Source organism: Dreissena polymorpha, chromosome 8, assembly GCF_020536995.1.
Source record: "Dreissena polymorpha isolate Duluth1 chromosome 8, UMN_Dpol_1.0, whole genome shotgun sequence".
NCBI lineage: Eukaryota > Metazoa > Mollusca > Bivalvia > Myida > Dreissenidae > Dreissena > Dreissena polymorpha.
This window is the reverse complement of record NC_068362.1, coordinates 6,784,616-6,800,196: the sequence shown is the minus strand read 5'-3', so window position 1 is coordinate 6,800,196 and position 15,581 is coordinate 6,784,616. Positions and strand designations below refer to the sequence as shown.

The 15,581-nt window shown below is 34.9% G+C and overlaps 1 long non-coding RNA gene across 1 annotated transcript; it reads left to right on the top strand.

The window, feature by feature from the left end:
• Positions 1-1,739: 1,739 nt before the first annotated feature.
• On the top strand, positions 1,740-12,749 carry LOC127842511 (uncharacterized). The gene is made up of 2 exons (XR_008031675.1): positions 1,740-2,727; positions 12,469-12,749. It is a non-coding gene; the product is annotated as an uncharacterized LOC127842511 (long non-coding RNA).
• Positions 12,750-15,581: the final 2,832 nt, after the last annotated feature.

Below are 15,581 nucleotides of genomic sequence, written 5' to 3'. Positions count from 1 at the left end.
CGAAATCCCGAAATAAAGGTAGCTTCGGAAACAAAGACTTTAAAGTGAGGTTGTACAATTGTATAAATTTGCAAACGTTTCTATAACATTTCATATTTGATGTTAGATCAAACACGTAATTAAATCAATAATGTTTAACTGCAACACGGACCAAATAACGGGTTGACCTGATTAGTACTTCACTTAACAAGATGTGTACATATTTATCCGGCTAGTAATTTATCACTGCGCACCTTTTAGCAACTGAATGACCTAGCATACAACGCTGGTTTTCAATATACATTGATATCGCTAATATCATTAATCAATATTATATTAAGATAATAGAAGGTTTGATTCATTTGCCCGGCAATGTTAACCACCTTAAGCGCAGCATTTATGTACTAAAGTGTACGTACACTATTTTAATTTTGTAATACCTTATGTTTAAGCATGCGTCATCGGAAATTAACACTAAGGGATTGAAAATAATATCAGACGCTTACGCTCACGAACTCTTAGAATGTTACCAAGATCTAAACATCTTATAAGGCCCCAATCAAGCTTAAACCCCACCACTCTTTCATGCGGTCTGTTGGTGTTAAGTGATGTTGTTATTTGCGATTGATCAGAAGTTTCACTAATGCTAAGTTTGTAATTACATTGTTGTATAAAACTCTAAGCGCCACATCCCGTATGCTTCATGTTACACCTAGGCAATTTTAATAAAATATAAAATCTGGAACAAGTGTGAGGTATTGGCATCCTGAAATTTACTTCGACTCCAATGTTATGAACTGCATTGGTCGCCCAGACACGGTAACCAGAGTTGTGTGTTTTTAGTTTCGTGTACTTTTCGCAAGCATCTGTTTTGATGGCGATGGGTAAGGTGTAGTCATTGATACCTCATAATGATGAGAAGGATGTTATTGTATTTATAGTAACCAAAGCTGCAATTTTAATAATTCATTTGCCTTCTATGCAAACCTCAAACTAAAAAAGGATAATTCTGAATGATTTCATTGTATATTAATATCTTAAATTACCATATCAATTTCGATTGTGTTTAGATGAAAAAATAATTTCAATCCAATAGTGCAATATCCATATTCAGTGTAATATATCCTCATCAAATACAAACGCAAAAATAAATTATCGTTATACATTCGACACATTTCTCCTGTATTGCTATAAAATACAACAACAAAATGTAACACCATAACAAAGCACTTGTATTGCTTTGCAAACTGTCAACATGTACATCTAAAGTGTGTGATTGGTTCAACAGATTAACTTAGTATTATAAATTTTTATATATATATATATATATATATATATATATATATATATATGGGGTGTGTTTTTTTATTTAACTACGATGAATAACAAAAAGAATACAAACTTGAGAAAATGAACATAAACTGAGCAAACTTTGATGTGGTAATGTTTTAATGAAATACCCTTTTCAAATAAAAACATCACGACTTTCAAAACGTTCCTCTAAAATCACGAAGAGGAAATAAAAGTTGTATCGGAATATAAATGCGTTTTGCAAACATGCCTGCTTCACTTTGACTTTGATTAGCAATAAAACAAAATTAAAGACGGAAATTATTTTTACCATAAAGATAAAAGATTGGACTATACATTTTAAATTATATTGTAACGTAATGTACATATACTATATATAATATTAAGAATTTATCTCATTGTACATTATGGTATTGTTATTGTCGTGTGATTGTTGTATAAACTAATTTAGGAAATAGAACTTTGAAATTTAGAAATTGATTATGTAGATGTGTAATGTAATGGGTTATAATGAATATATCATTATTATTAACAAACTAATTTAGGAAATAGAACCTAGAAATTTAGAAATTGATTATGTAGATGTATAATATAATTAATATATTATTCTTATGAGTTTATATTTCAGTAATATGTATATGAAAAGTTAAGATGAATGTATACATGCAATGTTAAGATAAAGTCTGAACAATTAATAATACAACTTGGGAGATATTTACAAAACTGACCTGGTTAAGATTTATTTAAAGTAAGAAAGCAAACACACTCAGGGTGGGGTATAATTGGAATCAATAACATAGAAAGTCAGACCTGATTAAATCCAAACAAGAATACATTGAGTCCAGAGTCAGCATATAGATACGAGATTATAAGTAACAATCATGGTCAATAAACAGCACAGATGAAAAGGTCTGCTATTGTCTGGAGTACAAAAGTCATAGTACTGACGAAAGTAACAGAATTACTCTATACCAATAAAAATTGATTAGTACCAATATACATTGATTAAATTTTAGTATATCCGCCAAGCAAGTGAATACATGAAAAAAGTGTTCCTTCTAGAATATTCTGACGAATCAACCAATGAATAATAACCATACTAGCTGAGGACCAATCAAAAGTTTAAAAGAAAAATATGCAAATTAAATTGGGGACAAAATGGGGATGTTTGGAAGGAGAGCGGCACTCTGCGCTTGGGTTAGGAAAATACAACAGATAGACTTAGAAAATAATGTTTAAACTATAAATACAATTTTGATGTTAGAGAATAGAGTAAAATAAAGAAATATTTTAGACATCAGAGACTTGTTTTATCTTCATTACGTGACACGTGTTTAACTGGTGCGCGGTGACAGGATCAACCAGAAGTACCACTTCTTTCACGGGCCAGAGGGAAGAAAACGTGCCGGACCTCCACAACGAACGGGCAAATATTCGGTGAGTGACTGACTTATTTTCCTATGGTTAATTATCTAAGATGGCAGATCAAGCGATTCCACAATTCTTTCAAAATTTAAGCGAACAAATTAGAGGAGTAACAAATGCTATCGGAACTCAAAGCGTCTCACAAGTAATTCAAACTTATGACGGAAATCCTAAAGAATACAAAAATTGGATCAAAAACATAGAGAAATATGGGGTACTTTCACGTTTGGCGGGGGATCAATTGAAGTTAGTAGCTTACCAATCCAGTAGGGGACTTGTTAGCGATTACATTCAGAGGTATTTGACTGATTTTCCTGATGAGTCATGGGCAACCTTAAAAAATGAACTTAAGATAAGATTCGCAGAAATCCAGGACCCTCATTATGCTCTTGCTCTCTTAAAAACACTCAAACAAAAACCCGACGAAAATGTCCAATTATTCGCGGAACGACTTCTGTCTTTATCTAGTGAAGCGTATGAAAATGTTGAGGATAACCTCGAGATGATCGAAAGTCAGTTAATTGGAACTTTCATTGACGGCCTGAGACATGATTATTTACGCCTTAAATTAATGCGAGAAAATCCGACTACTTTAGCGTCAGCAGTCAATTCCGCATTAGCCGAACAAAATGTAAGAGCAAGATTCGAATTAAGGTCACATTTGAGTCATAATCAAGTTCAAACACCACTTAATAGACCTGTTCCCATGGAAATCGATCATTTGAGACCATCAAACACTTGCAGGTATTGCAAGAGACAGGGTCATGTTATACAAGACTGTAGACGTAGGAAAAACGAAATAAATGCATACGCCGTAGGTCAAAACAATTACGCACGTAAGAACGAATATGACAAAAATTGGAAAGACAAAATAGACTGTTGGAATTGTGGAAAATTGGGACACTTCAGTAGAGAATGTACTCAAAGAAAACCATACCTTAATCAAAAAAACTAGGAACGTCGTACCAAAAAGGGGTCTATGGTAACGACGGAAACGTAAAGACGTATAATATTGCTTTGTGTGGAAACCCAAATTCTTGCCTCATTTCAATAGGAAATTGTAAATTTAGGAGCTTGATAGATTCTGGTGCAGAACTTTCTGTAATTAGTAAAAGAGCTTATGATCTATTAAAACACAAACCACCACTTAAAATGACAAAAATTAATCTAAAAGCGGTCGATGGTAACTCGCTATACATTCGCGGGAATGTAAAATTAAAATTTAAAATAGGGAGTATATATATTGAACATACATTTTTTGTCGTTGAAAACATTAATAGGAACGTAATACTAGGGAGAGATTTCTTACAAGACAACGGTGTCCGTGTATACTTTGATCTAGGATGTTTAAGAATAAAAGATTGTTATGTACCTCTGGAAGAAGATGTACACCTTTCGGTAATAGCGAGGCTAACTAGGCATACCGTTCTTAAACCACAAACTGCATATAGACTCCTTGCCAGGACGAAGAGAAACAGCTTACGCTCAAACCAAAACTATGACTTTACTGGAATAAGTAATTCTTTCTTTGATAATGAACCCGGTTTAACAATCGTTAACTCAGTAGTCAAGACAACGCGTGATCGTAAATTCCCTATTCTAATTATAAACAATACCCATAAAACGATTAGACTAAGACGTAATTGTCCCATAGGCCAACTTCAAGCTATCCAAGATAATGAAATATGTTCTATCGAAAGCGTTATCAAAAACAATACACCCAAATCAGGCTTATCTAAAGATGAGATTCTATCAGATTTACATGTCGCTGGGGATCAAAAAGAAAATATTCTTCCAATACTCTTAAAACACAGAACTCTCTTCGCAAGAAATAATTTAGAACTAACACAAACTACAGCAATGGAATTTAACATCGATACAGGGGACCATCCTCCCATTAAATTAAGGCCGTATCGAACACCATTAAACAATAAGGTATTCATAGATAAAGCTATTGACGAAATGTTAGCGGCAAACATAATAAGCCCATCGCGAAGTCCGTGGAGTTTCCCTATTGTTTTAGTAGACAAAAAGAAAAATAACCTTGATTCAAATAAAGATCAAAAAGAAGAGAAAAGATTTTGCGTCGATTTCAGACAGCTTAACAAAATTACAAAACCAATTGCATATCCATTACCATTAATCGATGATATATTGGCGTTATTAGGGAAAAGTAAATATTTCACCAGTTTAGATCTAATATCGGGTTATTGGCAAATACCTATAAAAGAAGAAGACAGAGAAAAAACGGTTTTTGCTTCAGGGTTTAGGGGTCTATTTCATTTTAACGTTATGCCATTCGGTGCGTCTGGGGCGGGATCGATATTTCAAGAATTAGCTAATAAAGTACTTAAGGGTTGTGAAGGATTCGCCGTAGCGTATTTGGATGATATTTTAATATTTTCACCTGACTTACAATCCCATTTATCACACGTAGATACAGTACTGCAAAGTCTCAATAAGCATAACCTAAAACTTAAACTATCGAAATGTCAATTCTTGCAAAGAGAGACTAGATACCTAGGCTTCATTATAGATGAAAACGGTATAAGGCCAGATCCGTTAAAAGTAGAAGCGATCCGACAATTCCCTAGGCCGAAGTGCGTACGCGACGTACGATCTATCTTAGGTGCTGCAGGATTTTATAGGAGATTCTGTCCGTCGTATTCAGAAGTAGTAGAGCCTCTCATTAATCTCACGAGAAAGAATGTCCCATTTAAATGGTCAAAACAATGCGAAGATAGTTTCTTACAATTAAAAGACTCGTTCACACAAATTCCTTACCTTTCCTATCCAGACCCGAATAAAGGTTATATTCTGTATACAGATGCTTCGGATAAATGCATCGGATCTTGTTTAACTCAAAAATGCGGGGATAATGAAACCGGAGATTATGTAGGGGAAAAACCGATATTCTTTCTATCGCACCGATTAAACCCGACGCAATGTAAATATAGTACTATTGAGAAAGAATGTTACAGCATATTTTACAGTCTAAATAAATTACACCATTATTTACACAACGCCGAATTTGTTATCAAAACGGATCATCGCCCGTTAAAATTCCTTCTTGAATCTCCGATGCAAAACAAGAAAGTACAATTATGGGCCTTAAGTATAGCAGGTTACAATTGCAAAATTGAGTATATATCGGGAAAAAAGAACATAATTGCCGACTTTCTAAGCCGACCACCAAACACCAAAATAACGAATGACCGAGACGAACAAACAGAAATAGAATTAGATATTAACGATAAACATTATACAATTAGTTCGGAAATAAATGGAAAAAACCAGACGCGCGAAATTAATGTAATTGACTCTACGCATATCGATCACAGACAAGTAATTGATAATAGCACGATCCCACAAACGGTTATAAATAACGAGACAATCGAACCCGATAAAATAAATGATTGTAACATGGAAATTGAACAAGGAAAAGACCCACACATATCTGAGATTAGAACGAGATTAAAATTAGGGAAACTAAACAAACACGAAGATGGAAAATTCATTATGGTTGATGAGATATTATACTATATATCGAGCGTCGATGAAGAACCTACCTTTAGGCTTTTTGTACCTAAACACCTGACAGGTTTAATTATTAATCAATATCATGACGAAAATGGACACGGTGGTTCTCAAAGACTTTTTCATACCATAAAAGAGAAATATTATTGGCCTAAAATGTTCAAAGAATTGCATGATTACGTGTCGAAATGTATTGTCTGTCAAACTAGAAACTTGAAAGCAATTAAAGCTCCCGTATCATCAGAAACCGCAATACCACCATTCCCTTTCTCGGTCGTTTCCATAGATATATGCGGACCATACCCAACAACGCTTTCCGGAAATAGATATATAATATGTTTCGTGGATCAATTTTCCGGATATATAGAGGCTTTTCCGTCGCCGGATAAGTCATCTGATAGCGTAATACACCTGTTAGTAAACGAGATTTATTGTCGTCATTCATGTCCCATAAGGATAATTACCGATAATGGTAAAGAGTTTACTAGTACGGCGTTTACAGAAACATTAAAATCCATGAATATCCAACACGTCAAAACGTCCACATATCACCCAGAAGCTAACGGTAAAAATGAGCGCTCTCACTCGACTATGAACAATATACTATCAAAACGCGTTCAAGAAAACGTACAACAATGGGATTTACATTTAAACATGTCTTTGGCAGCTATGCGATTTTCCCATTCAGAGACATCAAAACATTCGCCTTTCTTTTTAGTATTTAACAGAGACCCCATTCTACCAATAGACAATTTGTTAAAACCTAGGCGTAAATATCACGGTGAGGATTATCATAAAATAATATTAGAAGAACAACACAAATCATTTAAAAAGGTGTGTGCACAAATTCAAAAATCTAAAAATAAACAAGCCGAATATGCGAATAAAAATACACAAGATATCAAATTTGAGATTAACGACCCCGTTTACTATAAGAACTTACATCGTACAAATAAATTAGACAGTAAATGGAGACCATATTATCGTATTATCGAACAAAAATCACCGTTAACATACATAATAAAGAATCAATTAGACAACTCAACTATTAAAGTTCATGCTGACCAAATAAGACATGCTAACATAAATGAGTGGCCTATATCAAATACTAATATGGGACGCCCCATAAGGAAAGCAAATTTAGCTTTTGCCGAAAATAGTGAGTCTGATAGCGATTTAAATAAGTCAATACACGGATTACCTATCATAACTAGGCAAACCCGCCAAATTCGGGACAATTCTGATGAGGAGGAAGACATCCCCTTAGCAGAATTACAAAAACATTTACGGAAAAAACAATTCAAATACAATGCGTCAAACTCTAGCGAATCCGACACACATCAATACGATAGGGCTGAACAACAATATCCACCCCCGCGTCAATCGGACACCGATTCGACCGATCATCACATGCAAATTGATGAAATAGCTATTAAGCACAAAAAAAGAAAATCAATACGACAACGTCAAAGGTCTAATAAATCTATTAAGAAAGTGATTTTCACGTGCCTAGAGGCAATAGCTGATCATATGTAATATTTACCATAACGACCACACGAGCAACGTTGACGTCTATACGCTTAAATGACCCCAAGTTATGTAAATAGCATTTAGTTAGTAACCAAATCGGATAATATACTTCTTCTTTGTAATATTTCAGATGATGTTGCCATCATTTGTTTTGATATTATCGTTGCGCATGATCGGAGGACTTGAGATTAACGAAAATGTTATATTTCAAAAAGTTAACGAAGTGTCTGTGACCAGAGCTCATTGGCAAATAGCCCTACTTCTCGATACCAACGTCTTCTCTACATTTCTTACCCAACTTGAAGCCCGACTAAACGATATCACGAATACCACGAAAGACATGATGTTCCAATTCAAACGTAATGATCTACTTTTACAAACAGACGCATTTGAACAATCATTAGCACAACTCCATACGGAAATCGAATACATCCGTTCTGACCATGACAACGTACTTGACAGCTATCTAGATTATAAAACGCTCAGTCATACCCAGAAACGCTCATTGTTACCCCTAGGCGGATTCTTTAAATTTCTTTTCGGCACAGCTGACGATTCTGACATCCGTAATATTCAAACGCACGTTAATCAACTTCAAGAAAGCCAGAAAACTATTATCCATGTGTTACAAAATAGTTTATCCATTCTCAATGTTACCCAACAACACATAACTGAGAATCGCCACTCCATTAACACTCTGATATCTACCCTCAGACAACTTGACGAAAAAATCATGCACACACATGAACGTTTACAGGCAATGACCCATGCTATTCAAGATTATACGGTTAATTACAACTCCCTGAAGGTCATGGTTGATGAATTACGTCAGGCTGTTTTCCACGCATCACTATATCTAGAAACTTTTAAAGGACAACTTAATATGCTCAGCACTGGCAAACTTTTTCCATCTCTTATTTCACCTATTCACCTGAAAGACGTACTATTAGACATTGCGACAAAATTGCCTAATAATTTACAACTACCAACTAATCCCAAGACCGACCTATGGCATTATTACCAATCTACCTCAACGACCGTCATAATGTCACCTACTACTATTATCATTACAATGGACATCCCTCTCCTCGAGATAGGAGCTTCCTTCGAGGTATACGAAGTATTCAATTTCGATATGCCCTACTCACCCGCTAACGAAACTATCAATAACAATAAGATCCACTATAACATGTCCGCTAGATACGAACTTGAAACTAAGGGCTTCTTGATTGATCAAGCGCGAAATCACTACTGCCTATTGACAAATAACGAACTGAAAACTTGTCAAGCGCGACGTACATGTGACGTACAATCCCCATTCTACCAAGTAGACATGTCTAAATTATGCGTCATAGCCATTATGATTAACAACACTCAGCACATAAAGGATTATTGCAAGGTGATCATACACCCTAACACCGTCTTACCTGCTGCCAAATATTTAGGATCTGGTAACTGGGCGATAGTCTCTAGACAAGACCTACGCCTCGTGACGATATGTCAAGATCATTCCCAAAATAAAATATCCGCTCGCGCTATCGCTCCCATAGACATTGTTAATGTACCCATGAACTGTCGCGCATACAATGAATACTTTACATTAAATGCCTGGTACGTTAACTCCAGTCAAACCCGGCTTCCGACCGACAAACTCGACATACCTACCTTTAAAGGTTCTTCCATTTGGAAACCATTCCATACCTCTCTCGTTAATTTCACTAAAACCGAAATGCCTCATGACCTATCAAACATCAAAGAAATACCTATGGAAGCTTTAATAACAAAACTGCAGAGTATCAGACAATTAAATGACATTGACACGACATCAGGTGACTTCCCATTATGGGGTTACATTATCATTGGTGTAGCGACCGCTCTGAGTTCTGGTGCAGCACTCCTTATTTACTGTAAATGTAAACATATGACCCGATCTAATCGTCCCATAATTGCCCAATTCCGATCTGCCAACGATGATATGCACCTGGGAGAAATCAGTCCCCCGGGTTATGTGGGCGTGGCTTCCTGTGATGTGGCGCACGAACCTCTCGTGTCTGAGGTCAACAAGCCCTCAGCACCCCCGCAACGACCGAGAACACTGTCATCCCTATACCCGTCTCTACGAGGGTAACAAACCCTTCCAGACGACAACATCAGGATGATCCTTGACGATAACAACTTGTCAACAACCAAGTTGTGAACCATAAACAGCACCATGGGCTGTTTACTGGATATTACCTACTATCGTCAATAATGAACAGAACGATATACTTGCAAACTAAAATCTACGAACAATTGTTTAGTGCACTACCACATCGATCGATATATCACCCGTATTCGTCTATTGTGACTGTATATATGTGTTGAACACTCGTATAATCTTCAAAGAATGTTTGGAATATGTATTATTAGGATGTTGTCTATAGTTAACCAAGATGCGTTGAACACTCGTATAATCTTCAAAGAACGTTTGGAATATGTATTATTAGGATGTTGTCTATAGTTACCCAAGATGCGTTGAACACTCGTATAATCTACAACGAACGTTTGAAATATGTGTTATCGCCACATTGTATATAATTTACCAAGACTAATGTCAACACCATGAACTGTATCTAACGATGATTTTGATTCCACGAGTTATTCTACCGCAGAGTGACTCTACCGGAAGCGGCCGCCCAATCTACCGGAAACCCATCATCCGCGGGAACCAACTCTACAAGACCAACATCGCGCCCGATCTACCGGAAACCCATCATCCGCGGACAACAACTCTACAAGACCAACATCGTTCACGGACACCAAACTATACAAACTTTATCGTCTGCCGACACCCAGTCTGCAGGAGCTCCAATATCAACCAGTCTACAAGACCTACATCAACCGCTGACGCCAACTCTACAAGAACAACATTTTTCGCTGACGCCCAACTACACTAACTTTATTGTCCACTAAAATAACATACAAGAACTGTGCTGCCCACTGACGGAACGGATATAAACATTTCATTATTTTTATAACTATCTATTTCATTTATTAACCATGTACCTCGTTGACCTCTTTGTACACATTGCCTTTTGGATTACTAATTCGATTTTCTTTCAATCATTTTTTAGATTCTACAAAGAATTTAATTTTCAATTGCCAGTTTCCATTACTTTACCCATTGAAGAAACTCAATTAGAAGAAATACATTATTTTATAACTACGTTTGAAAAAATGTCCACCCTTGAACAAGAACATAATGTTTCAATTTTTACTTATATGATGAGATCTGGCGAAATTCAAGTGGATACATTAATTTTCGTGATTACGTATTTCAACATACCTCTTCTTCATCAACAGATGCTCAATCATTTAACAAACGAACAACACATTCTCAATTATCAAATTTGCAAAGCAATATTCACGTACTACGGCATTGACTCTTTAGAATCACTACAAACATTCCGTCGATTAAAATATTCAACATCCATCCCAAACAAAATACGCAACATGTCAATCACCACATTCGCTCAAACAGATAACACTCAATTGCATAACCGCATCCAACAATATTTCACTCAAGGCCACCAACGCCAAAGACGTTATCAATTTTTATCAAAACTTTTATGTAAGTTCTGTTCAAAACATAGTATAGCAGCAGTACAAACACCTTGCTGTAAACTTACATATCATCCAACATGCGGCACACCATACAGAACTTTGAACAACGCACATGTATGTACTTTTTGTTTTACACAGTTGACATTACCAGATATAGCCCTCATTCATGAATCACATCGGTTACCACACATACAGAGATACAGACAAATACTACTAGAACACAAACAACGCAAACTTGGTAATAGACAATAAAAAAAAAAAAAAAAAAAAAAAAAAAAAAAAAAAAAAAAAAAAAAAAAAAAAATTTATATTTTTAGAATCTTATCTTCGTCCAGATCTCAGGATTAGATTTTTGACATCATCATAATTTTTTTCATATCGTGAAATAAGAAAAAATTCAATTGAAAGGGTGAGTTGTGTAACGTAATGTACATATACTATATATAATATTAAGAATTTATCTCATTGTACATTATGGTATTGTTATTGTCGTGTGATTGTTGTATAAACTAATTTAGGAAATAGAACTTTGAAATTTAGAAATTGATTATGTAGATGTGTAATGTAATGGGTTATAATGAATATATCATTATTATTAACAAACTAATTTAGGAAATAGAACCTAGAAATTTAGAAATTGATTATGTAGATGTATAATATAATTAATATATTATTCTTATGAGTTTATATTTCAGTAATATGTATATGAAAAGTTAAGATGAATGTATACATGCAATGTTAAGATAAAGTCTGAACAATTAATAATACAACTTGGGAGATATTTACAAAACTGACCTGGTTAAGATTTATTTAAAGTAAGAAAGCAAACACACTCAGGGTGGGGTATAATTGGAATCAATAACATAGAAAGTCAGACCTGATTAAATCCAAACAAGAATACATTGAGTCCAGAGTCAGCATATAGATACGAGATTATAAGTAACAATCATGGTCAATAAACAGCACAGATGAAAAGGTCTGCTATTGTCTGGAGTACAAAAGTCATAGTACTGACGAAAGTAACAGAATTACTCTATACCAATAAAAATTGATTAGTACCAATATACATTGATTAAATTTTAGTATATCCGCCAAGCAAGTGAATACATGAAAAAAGTGTTCCTTCTAGAATATTCTGACGAATCAACCAATGAATAATAACCATACTAGCTGAGGACCAATCAAAAGTTTAAAAGAAAAATATGCAAATTAAATTGGGGACAAAATGGGGATGTTTGGAAGGAGAGCGGCACTCTGCGCTTGGGTTAGGAAAATACAACAGATAGACTTAGAAAATAATGTTTAAACTATAAATACAATTTTGATGTTAGAGAATAGAGTAAAATAAAGAAATATTTTAGACATCAGAGACTTGTTTTATCTTCATTACGTGACAATATTAATGTAACATAGAACGTCTAATTTAATTGGCATACCATGGATAACGCAACAGTGCATGTGAACGCGACATTGATTGAAAATTTGAACAAGAAAAGAGTTTTGGAATTCATGCCCGTTTTGTTATTAATTGTTACCGCTTGTTCAATAGGTATTTTAAGTAACGGAATGGCATTTGTGTTCTACAAAAGGAAATCGCAAACAAGTACATCAACTACAAAACTGCTGTTAACAACAATTTCTTTAATAGACTTTTTCACGTGTTTGATTCTGTTCAGCGTTACAACACTTATTTTGTATCCGTATACATTTACATATGAACTTGCTTGTAAAGTTATATTGTACTCAAGCAACGTTTGCTGTTCAACCTCGTTCTTACTTGTATTACTACTTGGTGTAGACAGATTTATAACGGTATATTTGCCGGTGACAAGTTGGAAATGTTCACCAAAGACAGTGATTGTGTCCGTTGCGGGAATAGTTGTATTCGCGAGTGGAATTTGTGTTCCAGATTTCGTGAGCGCTGGCATCACTGAATTTGAAGTCCGACTAAACATCAATACAACATTAACTGGAAGACATTGTATGAACTCAGATGTTGGGAAAAATAAACTGCTTCTGACATCTTTTAGTATGATTAAAGTAGCAATCGTAACGATCGCATCTCTGTGTTTGATCGTGATGTACATACTGATTGCTAGAAAAGTAAAATCTTGCAAGCCAGATGAAGAAACAGATGATTCTCACATAGAAGACGCGATGCATTGGCAATATGCAAAAGACACACAATCGGCGGATGGGAATACATCGATTGATGAAATTGAAACGTCTATATCAATGCACTCCCCGCAAACCAACACTTCTTGCAATCAAAGTATGTCAGTAAGAAATGTCCGAAAAACCAATAGAAGAGACTTACGATTGAGAAACCAGCGACTCCGTAGACGGATTACACTGATGGTTTTTGTGATGGTGTTCGTGTCAATGTTGAGCCTGTGTCCAAACACAATTATAAAAATATCCTCTTCCTTACATAGATACGAGTATCCTATGTGGTTGGCACTCCTCTATTACACATATGTACTGAACAGCTGTGTTAACCCATTCATTATTGGGTACTGTAATGCATCCTTCCGAAAATTTGTCAAATCAATATTGTGCATACTGTGTCGAAAATAATGCTAAAACTTTCCGAACTTATTAAATAGTAGATACCAAAAATGTACTTTTATTTTACATAGATGTACCCGATTGGGCGTGTTTATTTATAGTTGTTGCTGGGGCGTAACGTGTTTAAATATTTGTTTGCAGCTAACCTGTGTTCAAGTAGATTACGGTATTTGAACTACATTGCCCGGTATGTCTTTTGTGAGATATAACTGTGGAAAATACTCTTGATTATTGCATGTTAAGAGCTCTGTATCGCGCATTGGACACCACTTACTGTGTTGTTTCTTTTAGTGCCTAGGAAAGGGATAAACAATAAGACACGTGAAACACAGGGCTACATGTTTATAAACTGTATTGCCATATGTTGTTTGCCTTCTTTTTCAAAGAATCAACTAAGTACGGCGGCAGTTCTGTAATAACTTATTTAAATAATCAAATCACCTTTATATTTTGTAGAACTATGAGCTTACTGTCTATAAAGGGCATCGTTCAGAAAGATAATACAATAACCTTTCTTAAGAAAGGTTGACTATGTGCATGATTCTAATTGTATTGGTGTTGAGTAATGGTTATTTAATGAGGCAATTAATTAGCTTTTTCCCCAGGCCATGTAGCACACTTGAAACTAAAACCAATACACACTGTAAAACACTTAAATAAATTATGTTACTCATACTTTTCATTTATTGGAATGAAAGGCTGTTGATAACTATTCAAGTTGTAATAGTATACTTCAATATAACCACATAATTTGTCTTTAAGTTCCGTGTTGCAGTTTATGGTCTTTTGAGTTGCTTTGTTGGCTTAATAAACTACCTTACATTAAAACAAATCTTCAATGTACTCGAAAAACAAATATAATATATTCCCCGTGGGATGTAATGAATTAAATGTACATAGACGATTTCCGATTTAAACCTCACAATTTGATGTAAATAACTCAATCCCCAGATTTAGATTTCATTTCTTCTTTATACTTCGTGTTTAAGTTTGATAATAATTCCTCTGCTCTTTGCCATAAGCATAACCGTGCGGCTTCACTCAGCCATGATGTCAAATAAATTAACAGTGGAAGAATAGCGGAAATAGCGGAAAATCTAAATCCAATATTCGGAATAATAAATTCCTTTACTGTTCTTGTACACAAATTTCGCCAAGGGATTTTATACTTTTTATTGATGCATGTTAATGTTTTCAGACATAAGGTGCATAGTTTAAGTGTACCATGAATTTTAAGGTTAAACATTGGTGACGAAGCGAGCCGGCACACCAGAAATATTTTGTTTGCCTAAGATCTTTGAGGTTTGTTTGTCAAATATCGCTTCGCCTTACTTATCGGGGAACGCCTCACTTCTGCCTGGTAGCAAATTATTTTCCTGTTCCAATTGTCAATTTATGACGCATGTAAAACATTTAAACCATGAATTTAAATGATTGATAAAGAGACTTATGCCGTATATCTTTCTCCCCAGTAATTGAGTGATCTATTTAATCATACAACGTTTATGTTTTTTGTTATTGTTGTTTTTGTGTTTGCTTTTGGCGACAAAACTTAGGAACATTGAATCTCCAGTGTCAGAACACAATAACAATTCCTGTCACAAATCAGCAAGTAGTTAATTTCTAAT